General features: G+C 37.3%; 1 protein-coding gene across 5 annotated transcripts in view; it reads left to right on the forward strand.

Annotated features, from left to right (window-relative positions):
• LOC126751108 (histone-lysine N-methyltransferase, H3 lysine-79 specific) overlaps nucleotides 1-24,156 on the forward strand; it is a 130,159-nt gene that overhangs the window by 28,121 nt on the left and 77,882 nt on the right. The window contains exon 1 of one of the 5 annotated variants that reach the window (XM_050461075.1): nucleotides 12,326-12,450. The exons of the other annotated variants lie outside the window; for them this stretch is intronic. The gene's annotated coding sequence lies outside the window, so the exon portion shown is untranslated. Of the gene's footprint in view, nucleotides 1-12,325; nucleotides 12,451-24,156 lie in introns of those variants that run through there. 5 annotated transcript variants of the gene reach the window in all.

Below are 24,156 nucleotides of genomic sequence, written 5' to 3' on the forward strand. Positions count from 1 at the left end.
CGGCAGCAATATTTTCTACACTGCAGGCACTTCTTTGTCTCACTGGCACGGGAACATTTTGTACTGTGCTTTTAGATTAAAATTTTTTCACTAGACGCTCAATTGTTGATCTGACAGGACGATTATGACATAAATTGGACGTAGCGCTTTTGAAGTTGAAGCCACGGACTCCAAATTTCGGTAGTAAATTGTAATAATTTCGACTCGTTGTTGGATCGTATATTATACCATGATGAAATGGCAAACCTTACTAAAGAGAAATGTCAAAAGAGCTGGACAAAATATGGCTTCGTTTACTGGTCCTATCGGTTTACTTTTGTAGCGTCCCTATTGAAAAATCAATTATAAGATATTATAACACTGAACAACCTTTTTTTTCTACTTTATAAGGTTCTTTTAAACTGACCGTAGTGTTAGGACAAGAGATGTGTTCTGCTACTTCGGAAGTTCTGGCCTTGTCTTAGATTCCGACCAAACATAAAAATAGTACTTTATTGCTGGCAGTCGCTTCACTGGTCAGACGCACGTTACAGTGTATTTCTCCCATAAAAGGCTAAGCTAAACATGCCAAATACTATAAATACATTGAATTTACGATTTTCGAGAGCTCACATACTTAATTAAAATTAAAAAAAATGCAATGTTTTATTTATATTGATTTTATATATTTCTGTCGGGATGACGTTGGTTCATAATGGTTCCTGATTCAAAATACATTGATCGTTGTTTTTATCCCTTTCTCTCTATCTCCCTTTCGATACGTTAGTTGGATGGAGTTAGTGAGTAAGTATTTTTCTAATTTTGTACGAAATTGCCAATTTTATCCAAATCTTTAACGAAATTGTTTTCAAGTTCTTGGCTTTCCAGAAAATATATTCTTAGGACATTGTACTTATGATCTCCAAACTGATTGTTCCAGGCCTTGGTTGGGATCTCTATATACTATATAGATAAACAGACCGTGGTCTGTTTAATACTTTTTGGAAAAACACGTTGCATTCCCATATTGGCAAAACGCCTTCTTTCAAAATTCCAATGTATTTTTCGGCAATCACAGAACCTTTAAGAATAATAAGCCGCCCAATACCAAACTTGGTTATAGCCCCGCACACCATTAAATAATCAAAAAACGATCTTCTTTCCTACGACTGTGGCATTTGCGTCGGGTCCAAACAAATGAATTTTGGATTTGTCGGAAAAAATAGCTATCGCCAGTGTGATGCAGTTCAAGTTTTATGTGATTCTGCCCACTCCAGCCGCTGTTTCTTCGTTCATTCGGAGGTAATTCAACATTATTCAGATTTTGCCTAGAACGTGGTTTTATTTTTGAACAATTTTCAACCGAAGGTCCGGGTATAGCTAGAGCATTTAGCAACACAATGTGAAAATTTACGTTTTCATTAACAACGAAAGTGATTGTTTTAAGAGATGTACCTCAGATCGCATGACAACAACTATCGCATCTAGAATCTTATTTCGTTAACATCTACAGTGTCGGACAAAACTCATTGGACTAACTCGAGTCTCACACATGTTCCGTCATAACTTTTTACATAGATGCATTAGAAGAATAATTTTTTTTGCAAAAGAAAGATCACATATTCTATATTAAGAAACAATGCAATAATATTTTTTAACTTTAATGTAAGATTTATAAATTATAAAAAAAGGGAAAAACGTGCGACATAACTCATTGGACTTTAGCTAAATATGAAAATAAATTAGTTTTAAATTAATATTTTACTGAGTATTATTATTTTTTGATTGCAACACATCTTTCAGGCATAAATGAAATTTAATTACTAATATGTGAATTATTTATTCCATTCTCGGCTCGTTTTAAGACATCAAGTAGCTTGTTTTTATAACCGTGGACCTGTTCCTCTTTATTTTACCTGTTGACAATTTCCCATAAGTTTTTAATCGGATTCATGTCACGAAACTGGTCGGACCATCTTATAACATAAACTTATTATTCCAAAAACCAATCCTTCACAACTTTGAGGGTGTGCCTGGGGTCATTGACATGTTGAAAATGCCAATCAGGCTGCATTTTTTAGAGGAAACATTTGGGTTTGCAGTATATTTTTATATTGAACCCATCCATGTTCCTTCTATTCTGTAAATTGGTTCTACACCCTGACCAGAAAAGCATTCCCACACCATTATATTACCCTACCATGCTTTACTGCACCCTGCAAATATCGACACTCTAAACGCTTCATGTTGGTCTACCTGTCATTCCATCTCAGTTCTGCAAATTAAATTTGGACTCACCTGAAAACAATATCGGCTTCCATTGCTCTTCAGACCAATTTATATGCAGTTTCGCAAATTCCAAAGGTGCTAACCGATTTTTTTTAGAAATATAAGATTTTTTCACTGCACGGAAGCCAAAAAGACCAACATTAACGGCGCGCCGTTGAATTGTACGCGTTCTCTCTCTTAGTTGTGAGCTATCTACAACATTGTTTGTTGATATCTGGGGATATTTTATAAACTCGCGCACTATTCGCAAGTCATATTCCGAATTTCAGTCATTCATTTTTTAACGTTCCTTCAGCTTTGTTCTTGCGTAAAATAGCAAAAACAGTTGTTTTCCCAGAGAATCACACATTTTTTGTGAATTTGCTTTTAATAATTTAAGTTCGTGAATTTTTATCAAAAATAATTTTTAGTAGCATTATTCGGGACAATTTAAATTTACACAACACACTCGTTATCATTAAAATAAACAACTCGAATAAGTGTGATCTACGATTTATAATTATAAGTCCCTGCAAAATTCTTTTCCCTCCAGATAACGGTAAATTAATTCATTGGAAGTGGTTATTTCGATATCCAAAGTGTTAGTCCAATGAGTTATGTCGCACGAATTTTTCACTTCTTTCCATTATGTTATAATTTATAAATCTTACATTAAAGTTAAAAAATATTATTGCATTGTTTCTAAATAAAGAATATGTGATCTTTCTTTTGCAAAAATTATTCTAACATTTTTGTAAAAAGTGACGGAACATGTGAAGGTTAGTCCAATGAGTTTTGTCCGACAATATTAAAAATTAGAGCAACCAGTCATTCATTTTTGTTTTCAAAAACACGCTGAATTCTTTTCGTGAACAGCAGTGTAGAAATTGTTTAGCAATTGAATTTGGAATCCAAAGCAGTTTCTGAAATTATAGGCAACCGCAGTGACATGTAAAGCTTTCCATACAAATCCAAAAATTCTAACAAAATGTGAAGGTCGAGCTACGAAATTTAAAAATAGCCAACGCTTTAATGTTCCCTAAATAGCACCACTCACGTCCTAGCCCAACAAAATGTGTGCTGTAAACTTAATTAAGTTGTTGCTGTTGTTGTGCGCTGCGCCTGTGGCCGACGTAAAGCACTTTGAAAGAACTCTCGCAGAGCCAACAAACAAAAAATGGCGAAAAAAGAATTCATTGTTTGACATTTCAAATTAATTAAAATGCTACAGTGCAATGCAATAACGAAGGAGCGTCCAAAAAGTAAAAAGTATGAAAAAAGTTCAGAAAAAGTCAGCTAACAAGCGAAAGAATAACTAGAATTAAAAGCAGGAGAAAAAAATAAAACAACAAAATAAACACACACACCGCCGGGCAGCCACTACACCACCACCCACTCCTCCGAACCACTCATCAGTGTGCGCCCACTCGAGTACGGTGCGGACTATTGTTTTAAGCAGCTAAGTGTGCAAACAGCAACAACAATAACGAGCGCCGGTTAAGCAGCGAGGCTACCAGACTGCGTGGCACACCCTGGCGCTAATCGCTCGCCGCGTCTTTCTGTGCGTGTACATACATATGTATATGTTTGCCTGTCATTGGAGCAAACGTCACTTCCTCATAAAAATGTTTTGCAAATATTTACACACATATTTATATCACTCGCTAAATAAACACATTTTGTCCCAGCAACGGACACGTCTCGACGAAGTCAACGTTGCATTTGACTGCTATGCATTATGTGCTTATGCCGTTATTTTTGATATAATTTAATTTTTTAATTTCGTTTCGTTTTGATTTTGCCCTCATTGCTCATTTTCATATTTATCCCTTTTCCTTTGGCATTTTAATATATGAAATGTGAGCTACCCAATCTCACACACACACCCTGTAAAAGATGAAAGCGAGTTCTTTATAATGTAAATAATGAAAGGCGCACCAAAAATACTTTCATTTCATTAAATTAAAAATTATACGCCAAACCCTGCCAGCCGAAAGGCGGCTATACAATTGAATGGATTTTACTGCGGCTCGATTTCAGTCCCTCCCTCAGCTCGGCTCCGTTCTTTTTTGGTGCGCTAGTCATAACCATGAAAACATGAAAATTTTGAGCCACAGACAAAGAAAGTGAAATATATTTCCACTGAAATAAAATACAATAAAGACAAGACATTTATAAGTCCTATATCCTTCAGCTCAATTATTAGTTAGCTTGAAACTTAGGAGGTTATACCCAGAGATATATAGTATGAACTTAGTTGAAAGGCCCACGGAATCAACATGCTAGCTTCGGAACATAACTATTGTACTTCCCGGCAAGAGTAGTCTAATATGAGCATATTAAATTTTCCTTGCACAAACTGTTTGAGATTAATAGTTTAGTTAGACCAAGTATCTAAGGATTCTAATAGTCTAAAGGCCAACATTCAATATTCCAATGAAATATAGATAAAGGAAAACAAAGGTACTGTGGCTAAATACTTCCTCTTTTTTTCAGTTTCGTTGGTGTCACGAAACATTCTGTTTGTCTGAAAACATGACTCTGAAGTAAAATAAAAAAAAGTACTCAAGATTTGTACGTCAGGATCTGACAGCAACAATCTCGTATCCTAAAATCATCTTTCGGTTGACTTCTCTTTTGTAACATTTTTACATTTAGAGATGAGTTCCAAATTCGTTTTTAACCTCATTCAGTAAGAGGAGTTAAACCTTGACCTCTAAGGTAAATGTATGATGTTACTGGTGCATTCTGTTGTACACAATTATTCTCAAAAACTGTTGAGAGAAAGTTTTTACGTTACAATAATAAAACATTAGATCCCAATAATGTCTGAGCCTAATCGAGGTCTTCTTAATGGAATAAATTTCAAACAGACTCGCCGCAATAGATGGGTGGTGAAACTGGTTTTTTTCTAGTTCTTTTCGGAGTTCTATAATGTTGATATATTGAAGGGTAGATAATTCTGATACTTGTTTCCTCTCTTTAACCATTATTCCCAGTTTTTATGACACCTGTTTATTAAAATCGGAATAATAAGTTCATATCAGCTGTTCTTGGGATTTACAAACAACATTCTCTGAAGGCATGCTATTTCCACATACACTCTTTCAAGGTAGTAAGAACGTCTGCTTTTCATTTTTGTAGTCTTTGCGTTGACTTATTCCGTACAATGCTCGTGCTTAACATCCGTTTTCTTTTTGCATTTACCAACATCTTTCACTAATCGTCGAGACCTAATCAATTAGCTGAAGGCTACATCTTCGGTTATAATACTTATAGACACGTAAAATACTAAATTCAGCGCAATTATCTCGACCATCTGACAGTAGTCTCAATTTACTTAGACAACAACTGGATATTCTGGTGTATCACAGTGGCCAAAGGCTTTCCAATTTAGAGATTTGCGCGGAAAGTTGAGCTGCGCCTATTTATCGCATCTTTTTCCGCTAAAAGCAACAAAACAGAAGCCGCAATGTCCAGCAGGCACCGACTATTTACATATACACGCAATTCCTATGCGGCCAAGTCCCCAAGATAATTTCCTCTACTACCAACGAGACATGCACTATTTCAGCTGCCAGCTATGTACGAAGAAACCCAAACCCCTTTTGGGTGGCTACAATGCCTGTAATTATTACAGCAAACATTCTACGTACTATATATAGTTGTTATTGTTGTTGGTGTTATAGCTTTTGTTGTTGAGTCGTTTGCTGGTTTTGTTGCCTTTGCTTTGCATTCATTGTCTGCCCTTGATTTTATTGATTTTCCTCTCTCGAAATACGTAACTTTGCTTCCGCTGCGGCCGGTTGCGCCCTTTCCTCTTAACAAGACACACTTACATACACAAGCACGCGCCATAAACACAGCTAGGCAAACTCACTCTCTCATGCGCCACACTCGTGTCAGCATTCCCTCGTCTGTTTCGACACTTGTTTGCAGTTTTCGCCATTAAAAGCAATATGACGCTATGTGCAGGCTCCGCAAATCACTTCCACCGCCCCACGCCTGCTCCGCGACGCTTTTTGTTTCGGCCATCAGTTACAGGCACTGACTGACAACAAGCTTGCCGCCAGCGCAGTGGTGTCGGGAAAAGGACCTCCTGAAAAACCACACAACTCGGCCCGAACCGATCCGAGCCGACTACCGGCCGGTCTTTGTATCAAAATTCCTTTCCATATACTATGTATTCTAATGAATATACATATGTATTTGAAACTTAGTATATAAGGTCTTATTTATTACTTCTACATATTTATGTATATACATAGCTAATGTTTTATATACCAATTTGTATATATACATAGACTGTTTCTATGTGTACCCGAGCGCTTGGGGAAAATCGTCTCACCCCAACAGCACAAAGTTTAGGCGTCGCACCGTCACGCGCATTCCTGAAATTCGACGCCCTAAGCATTAGTGATTTGTGGGTAAATAAGCAAATGTGTCTGTTCGCCATATACCATCTAAGTATGTATTTACTCAGTACATAGTACCATATGTAGTTGTTCGGCAGCAGTAAGCATAGTGGCCATTTCTGTATACTCGAAGTCGCTTTGACTCTCGACTCGACTTCGCTTGCTCATTGTTGAGGGTGTTTCGGCTGTAGCCGCTTACTTTGTGGGGCGTTTTTGGATGGCTTGGTTTTTATTGTTGCAGCCGTTGCCGCTGTCGGTGTCGTTAATGGCTTTAAGTTATTTTCGGTTTAAGCGAAATGCTGTAAATTTCAATTTCACTCGTTTAAATTTTCGTTTAGTCTTTAAGCGCGTAGGTTTCAATGAAATTTTTGGATTTTGTAATTTTTTTTTGTAATACAAATTTGTTTACGATATTTTAGTTTTGAAAATAAACAATATATTTTGACTAATACCAGGTTTTGCAATATTTTGCATTTGTTTTGGATCTAATTGAGGCACTGAAAGTCTTGAAAAATTTATTTTCTAAAATAAATTATTTAAAAAACTATAGATATTTGGTATGTTTGAGACATTATATTATTCCAAGCGAAGCCAGGTCCTTCTCCTCTTCCTCTGCTTCCCCCGGCGGGTACTGCGTCGAATACTTTCAGAGCTGGAGTGTTTCCGTCCATCCGGACAACATGACCTAGCCAGCGTAGCCGCTGTCTTTTAATTCACTGAACTATGTCAATGTCGTCGTATATCTCGTACAGCTCATCGTTCCATCGAATGCGGTATTCGCCGTGGCCGACGCGCAAAGGACCATAAATCTTTCCTAGAACTTTTTCTCAACGGACTCATCAGTTGTTGTCATCGGTTTGGTTTTTGTTCGTCGATGTTTGTTCTAATTTAATATATTTGGCAAGAGTTTCCTGCGTTGGATTTCTAGACATTTAGTGTCCTTCTATTTGTCCTTAGTTTGTACCTCCTATTCAGGAGGATGTTTGTCTAATTTAATATATTTGGGTTTTAAAGGTATTCATCTGGACATTCTTCTTACTTCTTACTGCCGAAAAATTTTGGTTACAGTTTCTCATTATTGCATAGTGTTGGACAATAGTTCCAGGAAACAAATTGTGGAGGTATAAAGTCGAAAAAAATATGTACAACCCTGATGAAAAATCCTAAAATTTAAATGTTTAGCAACACTGGCATTGTATTGTTGATAACACTTTTTTCCGTCGTATTCACTTTGCCTTATAAAATATATGAGGTCTATAAAAAATAAGTCCTTTATTTGACCAATAGATGGCTAAAGTTATCTGGTACTAGAAATAGAAATATAAGATTTTGTACTAAAAAACTCTCAGATAGTTTTGTGACTCCTAGCCTCGGTATTTTTTGAACACGCTTCAAAGATGGACACCGCCAAAGTAAAAATACGGAAATATTTACAAAATAAAAAAAATTTAATTGACAAATTTTCTTCTATAAAGGCGAAAACGTACGCCAACTGGCTGAAAATGTGAATAGTGTTTATGGTCCTGATATCGTAGGAGTCAATCATACATAATTTGGTTTCGTCTATTCAAGATGCACCACGCTCTGGAAGACCAATTGGCGAAAATATCGATAAAATAATGGAAATCGTTGGGTCCTTCCGTCATGTAAGCACTGTTTCAATTGCTAAGGACCTAATACGTTTAACGTTAAAAAACGTTTCGTACTATTTAAATATTTAGACATAAAAAGAAGCTCGTTGTATAGGTTAGGTTAGGTTAATATGGTAGTCCAACAAGCCACACATAGATATACTTTGGAGTTCAGTTGCAAAGTCCAAGCATCCTTTAGGATGCCTGCGCTTGATGCGGTTTTTAACAGACTCTGCGGCCTCCCTATCGATACCTCCACCAGTGTGTTATACCGTGGGAACCGCAGTTGCTTATAGCGTAGTCTTGCCAATGCGGGACAAGTACACAAGAGACGATCCATTGTTTCTCTGGTACCCTGCTCTAGTCATTCCCTCCAGTCTTCTCGATCTGTCAGCCCTATCCTGCGAGCGTGTGACGCTACCATCGCTGAAAAAACTCATGGACGATTTTCCATCTGCTGAATCGCAAGAAAATCGATGTCATTTCAAAATTGGATGCTTACTGCTGACGAAAAGTAGGTAATTTACGACAAGGTCAATCCAAAGCGGTCGTGGCCGAATCACACTGAGCCGTTGTAAACCGGGTGGCAGAGCCAGGATTAACGGTCCGGCAAGTTTTGCTAAGTGTTTGATGGGATTGGCAGGGAAGCAACACGAAGAGCAACCTGAAGAGATTCAAGAACTGCCATTTACTCCAGAAAAACAACAGTTTGATGTGGTTTGTGGGCCGGTGGAATCATCGGTTCATATTTCATAAAAGTGACTATTTGAGTCCGTATATTGAAGCTCGTGATCTCGGCGACATTGAGTTTCAACAAGACGGCGCCTCTTCCCACACATCGCATCAATCAATGGATTTATTGAGAGAACACTTCGGTGAGTAAATAATTTAACGTTTTGGGCCCATCGATTGGCCACCAAGATCGTGTGATATCACACTGTTATATTTTTTTATGTGAAGACGAAAAGTCTTAAGTCTATATAGACAATTCCGCTTCGATTCAGGCCTTTTGAACAAGCGGACTGTGTTCTCATTTGTTCTATTTTTATATTAAACTTAGCACATTTTTGTACTTTCATATATTCATACCTAGTATGTATATGTATGTATATTTACTAATGACGCCAACTTGCACTAATTTCGCCTCATTTCAAACTTATTTTCAAGTTTCTCAAATTTATTTTCTTTACAATGTTAGCAAGTTTTTTCGAACAGAAAAGTGGCTAAAACAAGCAAACAAGTTCGAAAACTTTTCGTTTGTTGATTTCTTTCTAAGTTTGTGTGTAAATTGACGTTGAAACTGTTACACGTGCACAAATATTTATTTACCGAAAATTAAATGTTTTTGCGCAATTTCAAAGCTTTTAATGGTAAATGATTTTCTGTACTTTTAAACGGTTTTGAAACTATTTGCTTCGCTTTAAATTTTTAAGGAATAATTTAAAATAAGAAATAAAAACTTTAATTTCACATTTTATATTCCAAATTTACACAGTGTTGTAAGTAGATTTAAAGTACCGTTGTATAATTTTTTGAATTTCGTTAATTTTATTCCATTATCAATAATATGAGAATAATACAAGGTTTTCTATAAATAAATACATATTCATTCATAGATTCGAAAAGCTTTGGTTCAGTACAGATATATCGACATACATACATACATACATACATACATACATACATAGACAGAGTTACAAAAATAGGAACATTAACTAGCTAAATTATGACAGCGATAAGCCTGAATTCCGATAGTTTAAGTATTTTTTGCACGCGATAAGCAACAATCTCGTAAATAAAATAAAAGTAACGTAGACAAGTAAGGATAAGCTATGTTCGTGTGCAACCGTAGCTATTTTAGGCACAAACATGCACCGTTAGAAGGAAAATAAGTTGTCTCATTTTTATGAAGATAACTCACATATTTGGTGATACATGCGTAAGAAAGTCAGCCGGATGTTCGAAAATCTTGCTATAAGATATGTATATGGGGTTTTTGTTCCGAGTCAACCCATTTCTGACAAGCATAACTATTATCAGAAAATGATTCTCTCCTAATTTCTGTATCTCTCAGATTGATCGATATTTTCGGTAAAAAGTTCGTAATGAAAACTGGGATCCACATATTGGGTATATGGAGCTTGAATGTTTCCCCTACTTTTTAAAGTAGAAGTAGAAGTAGTAGTAAACACAGAAACTTCAAATTTAATGGAGAATATTTGATTATCATTCGAAAGAACTTTCTTTGACATTTATTTTTTGAAGATTATCTCATTCAAATGTTGGCCGCGGCTACATCTCAGATGGTCCACCCATTGAGTCTAGTTTTCGATGACTCGTCCGAGCATTTTGACTGGTAGTTGACGAAGGTCACGTGTGATGTTTCGCTCCAAGACCTGAATCGAAGCGGGATTGTTCGCATAGACTTTAGATTTTACACATTCCCACAGGAAAAAGTCACACGATCTTAGTAGCCAATCGAGCGGCTCAAAACGTGAAATTATCTGTTCAACGAAGTGTTCTCTCAATAAATCCATTGATTGATGCGATGTGTGGGAAGTGGAGACGTCCTGTTGAAACCCAATGTCGCCGAGATCACAAATTTCAATTTCTGGTCTCAAATAGTCGGTTATCATGGGACGATAACGGTCGCTATTGACGGTTACGTTATCACCGGCATAATTTTTGAAGAAATATGGATCGATGATTCCACAAACCACATCAAAAATTGCTTTTTCTGAATGAAATGGCAGCTGTTGAATCTCTTCAGGTTACTATTCGCCCCAAATGCGGCAATTTTGCTGGCTAACATGCCCATTGAGCCAGAAATGGTCCTCATCGCTAAACAAAATTTGGCTTCTTGGAACTTTTCAAGAGCCAATAGAGCGAAGTGATGTCGCTTGGGTAGGTCGAGTGGCTTCAGTTCATGCGCAAGCTGTAGTTTGTACGATTTTAATGGAAGATCTCGTCAGTCCGAGTTGCTGCGAACAGCGCCGAATCGACTTTCCACGGTCTTCGTGTATACTCTCAACAACGGCTGCTATATTTTCTTCACTGTGTACTGGACGTGTTCTATGCGGTCGAATATTATCCAATAATGAATGCTGGCTCTCAAGATGGGTGATGGCGTTGCGAATAGTACGCTCAGAGGGCCTATTGTGTTGACCGAATTGAGCGAAACATACTCTTTATAGAACGTGAATTTTCATAATGAAGTTGAACGATTTGTGAACGTTGTTCAGGCGTAAGTCTTTCCATGACAAAATGCCAAACAATAATATGACAGCTTGACAGGACTCACGCGTTATCTGTCAAAAAAAAAAGGCTAGCCTTGAAAATAGTTCTTATACTTGAATCATCCGATTCAATTGTAAGTGTTGTAAATTGTTTGTGTAATTCAGAAATAAATGAAAAAAATGTGGAGTTTCACTTTCCTCTGCTCCAAAGGGGATGGCTCACCCGAAAACAAAGATAAGAGTCGGAGACCCTATAAAACAAATACAATTATAAATGATCTACTTAACAAGCTAAGTCGATTTAGCAATGTTCGTCTGTTTCTCCGTCCATCCGCACGTCTGTCTGTATATATGCTAACTAGTCCCTCAGTTTTTGAGATATTGCACTGAAATATTACTCACGTCCTTTTCTCCCCAACAACTGCCATACAAACTGAATGATCGAATCGAATGCTTGTACCGGAAACTTTTTCAATTGACGATGTTCTCACAAAACTTGTCATGAATTGTTTATTGATGAAATAGTGCAAACTCCGCAGAAATTGTTCAGATCGGAGCACTATAGCATTTGGCTGTCATACACACTTTACCAACAGAATGAATTAGAGATCAAGTGATTGTGTGATTGTAAGGAATAATTTGTATTTGTATAGCTTCGGTGCAGCCGAAGTTAACTTGTCTTCTTGTTTTTTCTTTTTAATAATAAATGAGTAACTAGTATTAATAATCATGTTTCTTTATTGATATTTTTCGTTAGCAAATTTACTAAACTCAATTATTTTCTCTTTTCTTGCAGGTATGTTCAGAAGTAATCAGAGTTGTTCGGCATAAGTGCGAGCATAATCAACGTTTAAACAAGTTTGTATGCGCATTATTTATACTTCCTTCCTCTACTTCCTTGGGGATAGAAATTTCTAAAAGGTACTTACATTTAATTAATTATGCATACATACACACACTTACATATCAACCACTTTTTATTAGAACTTTGATGCCGGAAATCAAACTAGTACGCCATTGCGTTTTCCGCTGCTAATTAGGAAAAGTTGAAGCAAGTAACGCAGGTGCGTACACATGTATGTACATTTGTGCGTATTTTTATTGCAACTGTAAATACCAAGCTTGTTGAACGCACCTACATATGTATATACATATATATTACTAAAATGCATACATACATAGCTAAATTAATAGAATTCGAACTTTGCCACCCCCACGCTAATGAAACTTCTTACCCCACTTCGCCCACACACAGTTACAATATTGTCTGTTCAGCTGGTGTTTGCCTTTCAAAAAGCATTAACCTAGTTTCGTTCTGGCGAGTGAACATACTTGTATTAGGAATTGTTTGTTACAGAGTTGCATTTGCTGCAATGTGTGTATATGTATATAGTATGTGTATGTGTGAGTGTATTTTGCTGCGTTGACCCATTAAACTAGAGCTGAGAAATCAGCGGACACTACTGGGTGCCACCCAGTTTTAAAGGCCGCTATCAATTGTTGTTATTGTTGTCATATATTTCGTCGAAAAACCGCTATGGTTTACTGCAACTTAGTCTAGGCCGCTAGTTCACGGTACATGCACATTTTGACCCTTCAGCGTGCGAATGCGTTTTCCTCTCACTAGCTGTCCAAGCGTGTGGTCAGCCGCCAGTTGTCGTGCATGTGACATGTGACTCGTGTTGTGATTTTGGCACATTTTCAGCCACCAAGTCTCGAGAAACTAGCACGCCAGACACTCCAATAGATTGTGCCCGACTCTAGAACTCAAGTTCAGCCGCACACGCTGTGCCACGTCGTCTGATAAATGTCGGAATTGCGTGTTCGAGGCAGTGATTATGATCGCTCAGCGATACACTGACACATATTCACATTCATGCACATATTGTAGCGGAGGTGGCGGTAACCCTTGGATTTAAAAGTGCAGCATATGTGAAGCACGCATTTAAGCGATTGACCTAAAAGCCGAGGAAATTACCTTCCAGGCCGCCGCTCACATGAATAAATTTACTCACACTTTCAATTTGTTCCGGAGCACGAATGTGTGCAATACTAACTGTAACGGAATTTTCTTAAAGCTTTAAAATCTTTTTTTTTTTTGTTTATTGGTCAATCAGCGGGCTTAAGATCAAAGGGTCTAAGATACTTTTTTCAAATTGATCATGATCCGTTGGACTTTTGCAGATTGGCATTACCATACCTATTTCTTTTACCTTCGTATGCCCGTATACCAAATATCATATGCTAAATCGAAGCTCGACAGCTTTTACCATATTCCGGAAATCTTGATCGGGCTTATAACTTGATGTTCGCCTTATTTCTCGAGAGCTTCGAATGCTAAGGTCAACAATATTGCTTCGTTAGCCAAAGTATGCTTCCATCGCTTACATTTCCTTTAATTTTCTTCTTCTTCTTTATTGGCGAAGACAGCGCCTACGCGATTATAGTCGAGTTTACATCAGCGCGCCCCTGTCGTTCTTCTTTTTTTCTGTTTGGCGCAAATTCCAATTGTTTGGCGCAAATTCCAAGTGTTGTAGCCAGGTTCTTCTCCACCTGGTTTTCCAACGGAGTGGAGGTCTCCCTCTTTCTCTGGTCTTACCCCGGCGGGTACTGCTTTGACTACTTTTAGTGCTGGAGTGTTTGCATCCGTTCGGACGACATGACCTAGTCAGCGAAGCCACTGTCTCTTATTTGCTGAACTATGTCAGTGACGTCGAATATCTTGTACAGCTCATCGTTCCATCGACTGCGGTATACGCCGTTGCCTTTGCCTTTCCGGGGTAATGACTGTCAACAGTGACATGGGAGCCAAGTCGCGAGTTCGACGACTATTTGTTTGATGATAGGAGTTATTTCATTTTGCCAACTTTCACTACCAGACCCATTTGCTTCGCTTCCGTACTTAGTCTAGAGAAAACAGAACTAACGACGCGGTTGTTGAGATCAATGATATCAATATCATCGGCGTAGCCCGGCCGTTTTTTTTTTTTTCATTTTATGGGCAATTATAATTTCTAAACACCTAGAAAAAAGTTGTTTTGCTCTCCAATTATTTAACGTAGTAAGAAAGTATTGCTTCTTCAGTGTTCGGCAACTTATCCTGTGGTGTTGCTCTCCAAACTAATTTGAATATGGTGCGGACGGAATCCAATTGACCAAATTATTCAAATTGAACGTAATTACAACAAATATTGATTTTTCTTACGATCCAGGCTGTTGCTTTGCTTGTTACAAACTATTTACTGAACGTGAAGGGACAGCGATAACTGTTCATGAGGGTTAAAGCACATATTCGATGTTATGACATTTTTTTTTTTGCTCCTTTTTTTTGAATTTTATTTTATCTACTGTTTTATTCGATGTGGTTTCGGTTCGTATTTCCTCACATACATATATGGTAGTTATTTTGCGGTATTGTGTATAACGGTAACAGGCATGTGATTACAATTGTAATTACTGTCTTTCTACAGACAGAAGCAGGGAAGCGACAACTCACACGCATAAACGGAAATATATATGTACATATGTGTGTCTGCAATGCGGTAAAGCTAAAATTACAATAATAATCAGTCAATCCATCAGCTGTATAAGGCGGTCTGTGGTGAAATAAAAACAAGTGAAGATAAAAAGTATTGCCTCTGAGTTCATCGAATTTCAGTTGATTTTTCCCTCCACCAGTGTAATTTAATTGTGGCGAGTTTTCCGTGCGTAAACGATGTGATCAACATAAATCGAATATTTTCCACATTATGGTCAGTCAGATACAAAAATTTCTGCGCCCGCAAGTTCATTTTCATAAATCTGTTATGGCGACCCAAGTTATTTTGTTTACATACAGTCGACGGCGAGTCGGTCCTTCATTCACCCGCTGATGTGTCTATCAGCACAAACACATAACCCAATCATATATAATATACGAGCTCATATGCATACATAACCCTTTATGTGCATATCTTTACAATCACGCTGTTGTATGCTATGTTACTCCATTTGACTCACACGTATAAGGTCCCATTCTACCTTTCTAACTTTTCAGTGTTTCTGCAGCCAGCCGCTTTGTCTGCATTTGCCTGACTGCTTCTATGTCTCTGTCTGTGCTGCCTCTGCCATTCGTCACACAACTGACGACGGCTGACTTATGTCAGACATTCTCTGCCTCTCTCCATCGCTGCTTACCTTCTTACACATACATATAGTAGGTTGTTCGTTTTTTATTTAATTGCAAAAAGCCATAAAAAAGGTCGTTGGCCACTAATGACAGACGTCGAATGCTGGGAATAACAGCAGTCGAAGCTGAAAATACCAGCACAATAATTGTAGACACAATGAAGTAGTAAAACATGAAAACGTATAAAAGACGGACTTGATAAATTCAGTTAGAAGTACAAGTAGGATTTCTACATTTCAAGGTTGTCTTCAACCAACTGATCGCTTTAATGAAGTTTGAAAGCTTTAGTTGGTGGTAAAGTGAAGTATATTGTGGAAGAATGTATTACATGTAGATAATATTGTCGCTAGTTACCCTAATATCGCCGATATTTTGGAAATAAAAAAAATCATTGAACTTCTAAGTCGGCTCTTTGGATTATGGATCCTAAATGAATTCAAATGAAACTTCCGATATATTTCTATTAGAAGGCGATATAATACTATTTGATGGTTGAATTGTATAGTTTCGATTCCCTCTTCTAAAGATCCCAAAAAAGCTAAATTATTCAGTTGTTCAGACAGTCAATGAAGTTTAGTTTCGCCTTCATTGAAAGGCAGTTGGACAATTTTGATCCAACAGGACTGATTTATTTGAGATTTTAAAGTCTTATTTCTCTGACAGTCAATAAAAATTATACTGAAATAAGTAAAAGATAATAGTGAGAAACCTTGTTGATGATTCACAATAGATAATGAAACTCCTTTTCTTTGATTGAAACTTCCTTTTCTGGTTGGTGTTTTTTGTAGAATATAGTATGTGTTTTTAACCACCTTAGATAATCTACCTTTGTAGGCAACAAGCCTTAGCAAAAGTAAATTTTAAGATCTCTTTTTGAAAGATTTAACACAAAATGCGACAAAACAGTCAAATGCCGTTGAACGCAAAGCTTAGAAGTTGAACTGTGTCTGCACAAACTGAAAAAAGTGCAAAAAACATGCGTGCAACAAAGTGGCAAAACCAAAATAAGAATGCAGTAGGTAGGGGAACTTAGCGTGCAGGATATTGTACATACATACATATCAACTTTATATACCATAGACACAGACAGAGTCGCGTCGAGCCAAGCTGGGTATGTAGAGGCCGATAAACCACAAAGTCATGCCACGCAGACACGCAATGCGGCATTAAACCCGGGAACAGACGCTGTTTCTTTTTATTTTACTGTTTCTATTTTTTAATATTTTTATTTTCATTTTATTTCGTTTGGTTTATTGTTTTCTTTGCCACATGTTAAATTTATTTGCGCATGTTCATAGCTTCAGTTGGGGAGCTTAAGGCTTGCTTCGGGGAAAATTAAGTTTTTTTAAACGCGCATAGAGTTTGAACTCAGCTATGAAAATGAGAATGAAAAAATACTCCGCGAGCACTTTAATTATAACTTCATTAAATATTAACATTGTTGCAACAATTTTCGTGCTGTATTTCAGCCGCTGTGTTCTACCGCTATGTCATTACCCTTATGCATACGGTTTTGTGTTTCGACCTACACACCAACCTTTTCGGTTAAGATACTCTTAGTTATTTATACCCTTAAAGGGGAATATTAAATTAACCAAAAAATTTGTAACTTTCAGAAGGAAACGTCGGAGACACTTTAAAATATAGGCCGGAGCCGATTCGATTTAGTCTTGATCGGCTATCTGCCGCGAACTAGTCAATAACTTTTTGAGCTATCGATCTGCTCATTTGTTGGAACCGTTGAACTGCCATACAAACTGAATCATCCAAATAAAGTTATTGTTAGGACAACTTTTTTATTTGACAAGATATCTTCACGAAATCTGACATTATTGTTCTCCAACGCTACAATCTTCGAACAAATTGTTTAGATCGCAACAATATAGCATATATGTATGTAGCTGTCATACAAAGTGAACGATTAAAATCTTTTATACATTTCTATACTTTAAAAAATGCACCTGTCAAGGGTATTACAGCTCCGGTTAATGTGTTCTCTGTTATATTTTTTTTCGAACTATACTTTTTCAACTTTTTTTATTATTTCGCGTTCTATATTTTTAATTTTTTGTTTTAACATTTTTGTTGCTTTGCTTTTTTACGTTTTGTTTGTTTTTATTAATTTTATTTGCTCTTCTCACCGCACATTTGTTTTAAAGTTTATGTTTTCTTTCCATATTCACTACAAACACCGCCCCCTCGTTTCCTCCGCTATTCCCAAATTTTGTGAATTCCTGTTCGCTTAGTCAGCCGGCAGTGTCAGTTGGCTTTAATGCTATTTTACTGTTACTTTTATGTTTATTACTGTGACATGAATACTGCGACTGACATTCGCCGTAATATTTTGGCTAAAATTTACGATGTCTTGTTCAATGGCTGTTGTTGAGGCAGTTTCTTTTCGTACGTTTGCACATTTCATGTATATTATGGCTTTGCTTTTTACATACTTATGTATTTATGAAACGTGTCGAGTTTGTACTGTTTCGGGAGTCGCTTTAAAATCCGTAAATGTCATTTTTTTTAGTTTAACTCCAGTAGTTTGGAGCTTTTTTTTTCAACTTTATTCATAGAACAAAAAATTATGTCATTCGAAACCCGCAATTTTTAATGGCAAAAAAAGTCTTTAAGTTCTTCTTCATTAACTGGATAAACTTTTCTCATACCTTTTTTGTGTGATCTTTGTTAACGGACCCACCCTCAGTCTAAAACAGCACCCTCAAAGGTATCAAAGATCATCCACCGCGCTCCGTATTATTTTTTGATATCTTTCAAAATTAATTGAGAATTTTTTAGTTTTCACACAAAAGGATTACCATAACATAAGAACAGAAATGTCCTTCGTCTTCCCACACCACCTGAGGCTGGCAAACTAATAGCATGGCTTCCGAAAAGTGCACAGTACCACCACAGCATTTAGCGTCATAAACACCCAGTTAGTTCGTGTCCTTAACCAGAAACCACCGTCGAAAACCTCTGACACAGTCAGTCACACGACGCTACTGGAGGAAATCGAAAAAGCTGTACTCCCTCCAGGACTGAAGAGATGGACCATGAACTATCGGAGCGGTCGTCAATCGTCCGTGCTATTTCGAGGTAAAAACTCAAAACTAAGAAGAATTAAACATGGGGTTCCGCAGGGCGGTGCCCTCTCCCCGCTATTGTTTAACTTCTGTATCTCGAAACTCTCACAACTACCAGAGGGAGTTTTGCATGATTTTGACTTCGGGCAATGGTATCGATGGCATATGTTCAATGGTAAACAGCTATCCCTCCGACCTTTTTCGCTTCCTCGCTGCGCGGATCTTAACATTTCCCCCCAATAAATCCACAGCGACCATATTTACAAAATGGACTAATAAGGAATACAGACTTGACCTTTATTTGTAGTCGATGGCGTCAAGATTCCGACTGTCAATAATCCTAAAACTTTAGGTGTAACTTTTGACAGTCTATGCCGCTTTACTCCTCATACGACCACGATTATCGCCAAAAAACAGAGCCGTAACAAAAGTGAAGTCTCTAGCCGGCAGCAGATGGTGAAAGGACAAATAAACGCTGTTGGCAACTAACAAGGCAATCAGCCGGCCGGTCCTTAACGACGCTGCACCAATATGGTTGCCTGGAAGCAGTAAAACGCAGACGAGGAAGCTCCAGACTTGTCAGAATACTGCACTCCGACGTCTCTTGATGTATACTTTCGAACACCTACATAGTGAGACCCGTATTCTCCCAGTTTAGGAGCATAATGAACTTCTTTCCAAGCAGTTCATGCTGGGGTGCTTTCGCTGAAATCATCCCTGCAGTCATCAAGAGGTCATTCCTCAACTACGTTTACGACATCAAACAATACGCCCACCAGATTTCGGACGCAACTAACTTCCAACAAGCACTGACCGCCATTCACAGTGGAGCCATCAACACCTTCACCGACTCCCTTTCAGTGAATGGCTTACTTGGAGTCAAACCATCACCCAGACGATGCAGACGATGAGGTCTAGTTGAAGCGAAAAACGAGTGACGCTTGCGCAGCTTCGTTCTGGATACTTTAGCAGGTTAAACTCCTACTTGTCCAGAATAGATCCCGATATACTATGTATGTAATATATGTCCTGTGTGCATGGAGTATCCGCATAATACTGGGGTGGCCAGTATTGCATGTCCCGCTAACCCCACTCATCTGACACCCCTTTTCCTTTGGTCCGACGCCGTCGACACATCACGTTTCTTGGACCTACCGTTGGATGACGTCGATGACAACTTCGCTAATCCTTACCATTTTAACGGGAATTAGGTACCCACCAGAACTACAACAATATTCGTGTCAGTTATTTTGTTGTATTAAGATTTTTGTAATTTATACTTATTTAACTTATACATAATTATTTAGTTATACTTATATAACTGACGCACTTTCCAGTGAAGATAATTTGATTTACAATATGAGCTCACGATCCGAAGCTATTGCCCTTCCGACCTCTTCTTATTTCACCGTTTGTGCTATTTCCTCTTATTTTCTGCGGAAATAGTCATTACATGTTGTTGTTCGCCTTGCCATTAACACCATTTCAACTTGATATCGTGCACTTGACACCATCACAACAACAATAACAACCAGAGGGAGCAACAGCGGCAGCAGTTTAATAAAATTATATAAAATAAAAGAGAACAGAAACAAGTTGCAGCAGCAGGCCGAGTGCCAGCTGAGCAGTAACGGTGCTTCGTGACGTGTCGCGTACACGCCGCAACAATAACGACAACAAAAATGCAAAACGTTAACAATATTACATGACGAAGTAATATCACAAGTGAAGGAATTTTTCTTATTTATTTATTGTTGTTTTCTTTCTCTTTTTTCGTTGTTGTTGAACTGACATTTAGCCGGTCTTTGCGGCGGGTTACTGACTTCTTGGCCGTCTGCCCGCCAGCTCGCCTGTCTCAGCGCGTTGTTTATTGAGCGAGTGAGTGAGCGCGAGAGGGCGTAACTTAAAGCTGCAAGTTGGCAATAAATTCCAAAAATAAATTTACAACAACGGCAATAACAAGCAACAACAACAGACGCGTGCTGCTTGCACTTTGATTTGTGCGCTCATTGATTCGCACACACATCGTCTCGCTTGTTTATTGAATTCGTTGGCCAAGTTGTAACCGTTTTATCATATTTTTTTATTATTTGTGTCTTATTATTTTTTTTTTTTATTTTTTTTTTTTTTTTTATTTTTTTTATTTTTTTTTTTTATTTTTTTATTTTTTTTTTTTTTTTTTTTTTTTTTTTTTTTTTTTTTTTTTTATTTTTTTTATTTTTTCACTGTTATTGATTACACAAGCTTTCGTGTTATTTGTGTAATATGTTAACCAACGCAACAAGAACGAAATATTGCAAAAAGTATAAAAATTTTTACAACACTTTTTCTGTTTTTAATTTTTTTTAAATAAAATGAGTTTTTTAATTTTTTTGATGGCTTTTTTAGTGGTTGTTCAGCTACATGTTACTAGGATAGCTTATTTTTATTCCCTGAAAATTTATATTTTTTTTATATCTTCTTCTATATTGGCTTTTTTTACACGGTTATAGCAATTTTTACAACAAGTCGTTTCTTTTCGCTATTTGGCGTGAATTGAGATTCCGAGTGTAGCCAGGTGTTTCCAATGGATTGGAGGTCTTTCTCTGCTTCCCCCGGGGGTACTGCGTCTTATACTCTCACGGCTGGAGGGTTTTTATCCATTTGGACGACATTTCATGCCTCTGCACCATATAGCAGGACGGGGATGACTTGAAGTGTTTGGTCTTTGCTCGTCGAGAGAGGACTTTACTTCTCAATTGCCTGCTTTAGTCCGAAGTAGCACCTGTTGGTAAGAGTTATTTTCGTTGGATTTCGGGGCTAACATTGTTGTTGGTTTTAATACTGGTTCCAAGATAGACGGAATTATCTACGACTTCGAAGTTATAACTATCAACACTGACGTGGGAGCCAAATAGGGAGTTCGTCGACTGTTTCTTTGATGACAAAGGACATTTCGTCTTGCCCTACCAGACCCATTTCCTTCGCTTCCTCAACTCAAGTTCAGTCCAGTTCAGGTTCAATTCAAATCAGAGTAAAAGTAATGATTAAAAACTCATATTATTTCTCATGTTCTCTGCTATTTTTTCCTCTTTGCAAAAATAAGCTTCAAAGACGACTGATTCAATTTCCTTTAAGCCGCCGACTTATCAAACTGCTCGAGCTGGATGCATTTTTGCTATTTTTGTTGTTCTCATGTTTGTTTTGCGCATCCATAAGTTTATGACACTTTGACACGCGAAACTGAGCGAGGCAAGACGTCAAGCCAAAGTCCAAGCCATTTACTTTAGACAGCTAGACTGGCAGTTGTCAAGTGTTAGTCATTGCAAGACCAGTGTGATTGTTCGAGGTAGTCGGCCAAAAATAATCTACAAAAACAATAATTTTTAATTGCTATTTTAAGCATTTTCCTCAATTTTTTCTTGGCAAATTTCTTTTTGTCCATTTTCATTGCAACTTATGCTTTAACGCAACGCTTAAATTTCATTAGTCTTCACCGTTAAGGCCGTCAACTCCTTTCCCTGCTTCTTTGGCTCTTTTCACTCCCAGAAATTTGGAAAGATGTGTACTTTTAATATTTGTAAGTATACATATATGTTTGTATGTGTGTGTATGTGCAGCATTTTGCGCTCATAGCCGATGATGTATTGTGTTGTTAGCTCGACTGGTGAAGCGTGCTCGCGTAGCTGTAAATAGCTTTTACTTTGCCCTGCCTGTTATTGCTTGGCACACCTGACATTATGACTTGCCCATTTGTTGTTGTTATTTTCGTATTTTCGTATTTTCCATTTTGCAATTTATCACAGAAATTTGTCATAGCATAATCATATAATAAAACTGTCAATTAACGGAAACAACCGTACACACGAACACAGGTCACAGAAGGGAAAGGTGTGGCGTGATGAATTTCCAAATGACTGGAAATCGTTAATTGCATTTTCGAATGAAACATTTATGCAATAGTCAATTAATATTTAAAAGAAAAATAAATAAATAATATTAAGGAAGGAAGCAGGAGATAAATGAAGTCGAAAATGTTTATATACATATACAGTTTTGTGCATGTAATTGGAACACTTTAGTGTTAAATACAGCAGTATTTATTGCAGTGCAGTTATCTGCACCGAACTTTTTTGAGAAAAACAAAAAACAATTTTTAATATTTTTAGCAAACTTTTCAAAACTATTTGAACTTATATTTCTTATTGTGAAAAGCGTGAAATTATCGCCATTTATATCTAAAGTAGCTCAATATTCGCTATAATATTAAGAAAGTAATTAAATTTGCAACTGGAAATCACCAAAAAGGGAGGTTATCAACGATAGGTTTATTAAGTCGAATTCACTAAACTTCGATTCTAAAATAATCATAGTTATCTTTCTCACATATCTAAAAAAGTCTGAACTGCTACTATAGTCTGTTATTGACAAACCGGAAATCCGAAAGAGTTTGTAAGTGAACTTCCCTGACCACTTTCCAACAAATACGGTTCCATGTTCCAAAAACCTTGATTATAATGCTGGTTGAGTTAACATCATTGACTTCAGTGTATTTGGGTTTCTTTCATCTCTCAACAGACTTTCGTATTATTTTTCGAGTTCAAATGTCTACCATATTATATTATTTTCTTACTCCTCACGATTGTAGAACATTTTTGTAAAGGACTCCTGTGTCAAAGCCACTTATATAAGATTCCCGTCGTCTCTTTATATTAATTTTAAACTTAATGCTTAATTATCTCGTTAGTGGCATGCATTAGCAGAATTTCAAAATTAACATCTCTGATGCATATTTTGCTTTCTGGCGAAGCCATTCAGCCAGAAATGACCCTCATCACTGAAGACGATTTTTCGATGAAAATCCGGATCATTTTCAAGTTGTTGCTCAGCCCAATTCACGAACATACGACGATTCTGGTGGTCAAGCGGCTTCAGTTCTTGTGTCAATTTGATCTTCTAAGGATGTAGGCCAAGATCTTTTCGCAAAATTCGCCACAACGACATCACAGAGAGGCCCAGCGCTTGAGAACGACATGGGTGTGAGAGACTTCCTCAATTGATGCGCTAGCGGCAGCAATATTCTCGACACTACGGGCACTTTTTTGTCTCACTGGCGTGGGAACATTTTGTTCTGGTCTTGTGGTTTAAAATTTTTTCAGTAGACGCTCAATTGTTGATCTAATAGGACGATTATAACGACCATAACTTGAACGTAGCGCTCTAGAGTTAAGGTCACTGACTTTTGGTAGTAAGTTTTAATAATTTCGACTCGTTGTTAGATCGTATATCTTTCCATGATGAAATGGCAACTCTTACAAAGATAAATGTCAAAAGAGCGGGAAAAAATACGTCGTTTGCTGTCCCTATCGGTCTACTTTTGTAGCGTTCCTATTAAAAGAC

This window comes from Bactrocera neohumeralis, chromosome 2, assembly GCF_024586455.1.
Source record: "Bactrocera neohumeralis isolate Rockhampton chromosome 2, APGP_CSIRO_Bneo_wtdbg2-racon-allhic-juicebox.fasta_v2, whole genome shotgun sequence".
Classification (NCBI taxonomy): Eukaryota; Metazoa; Arthropoda; class Insecta; order Diptera; family Tephritidae; genus Bactrocera; species Bactrocera neohumeralis.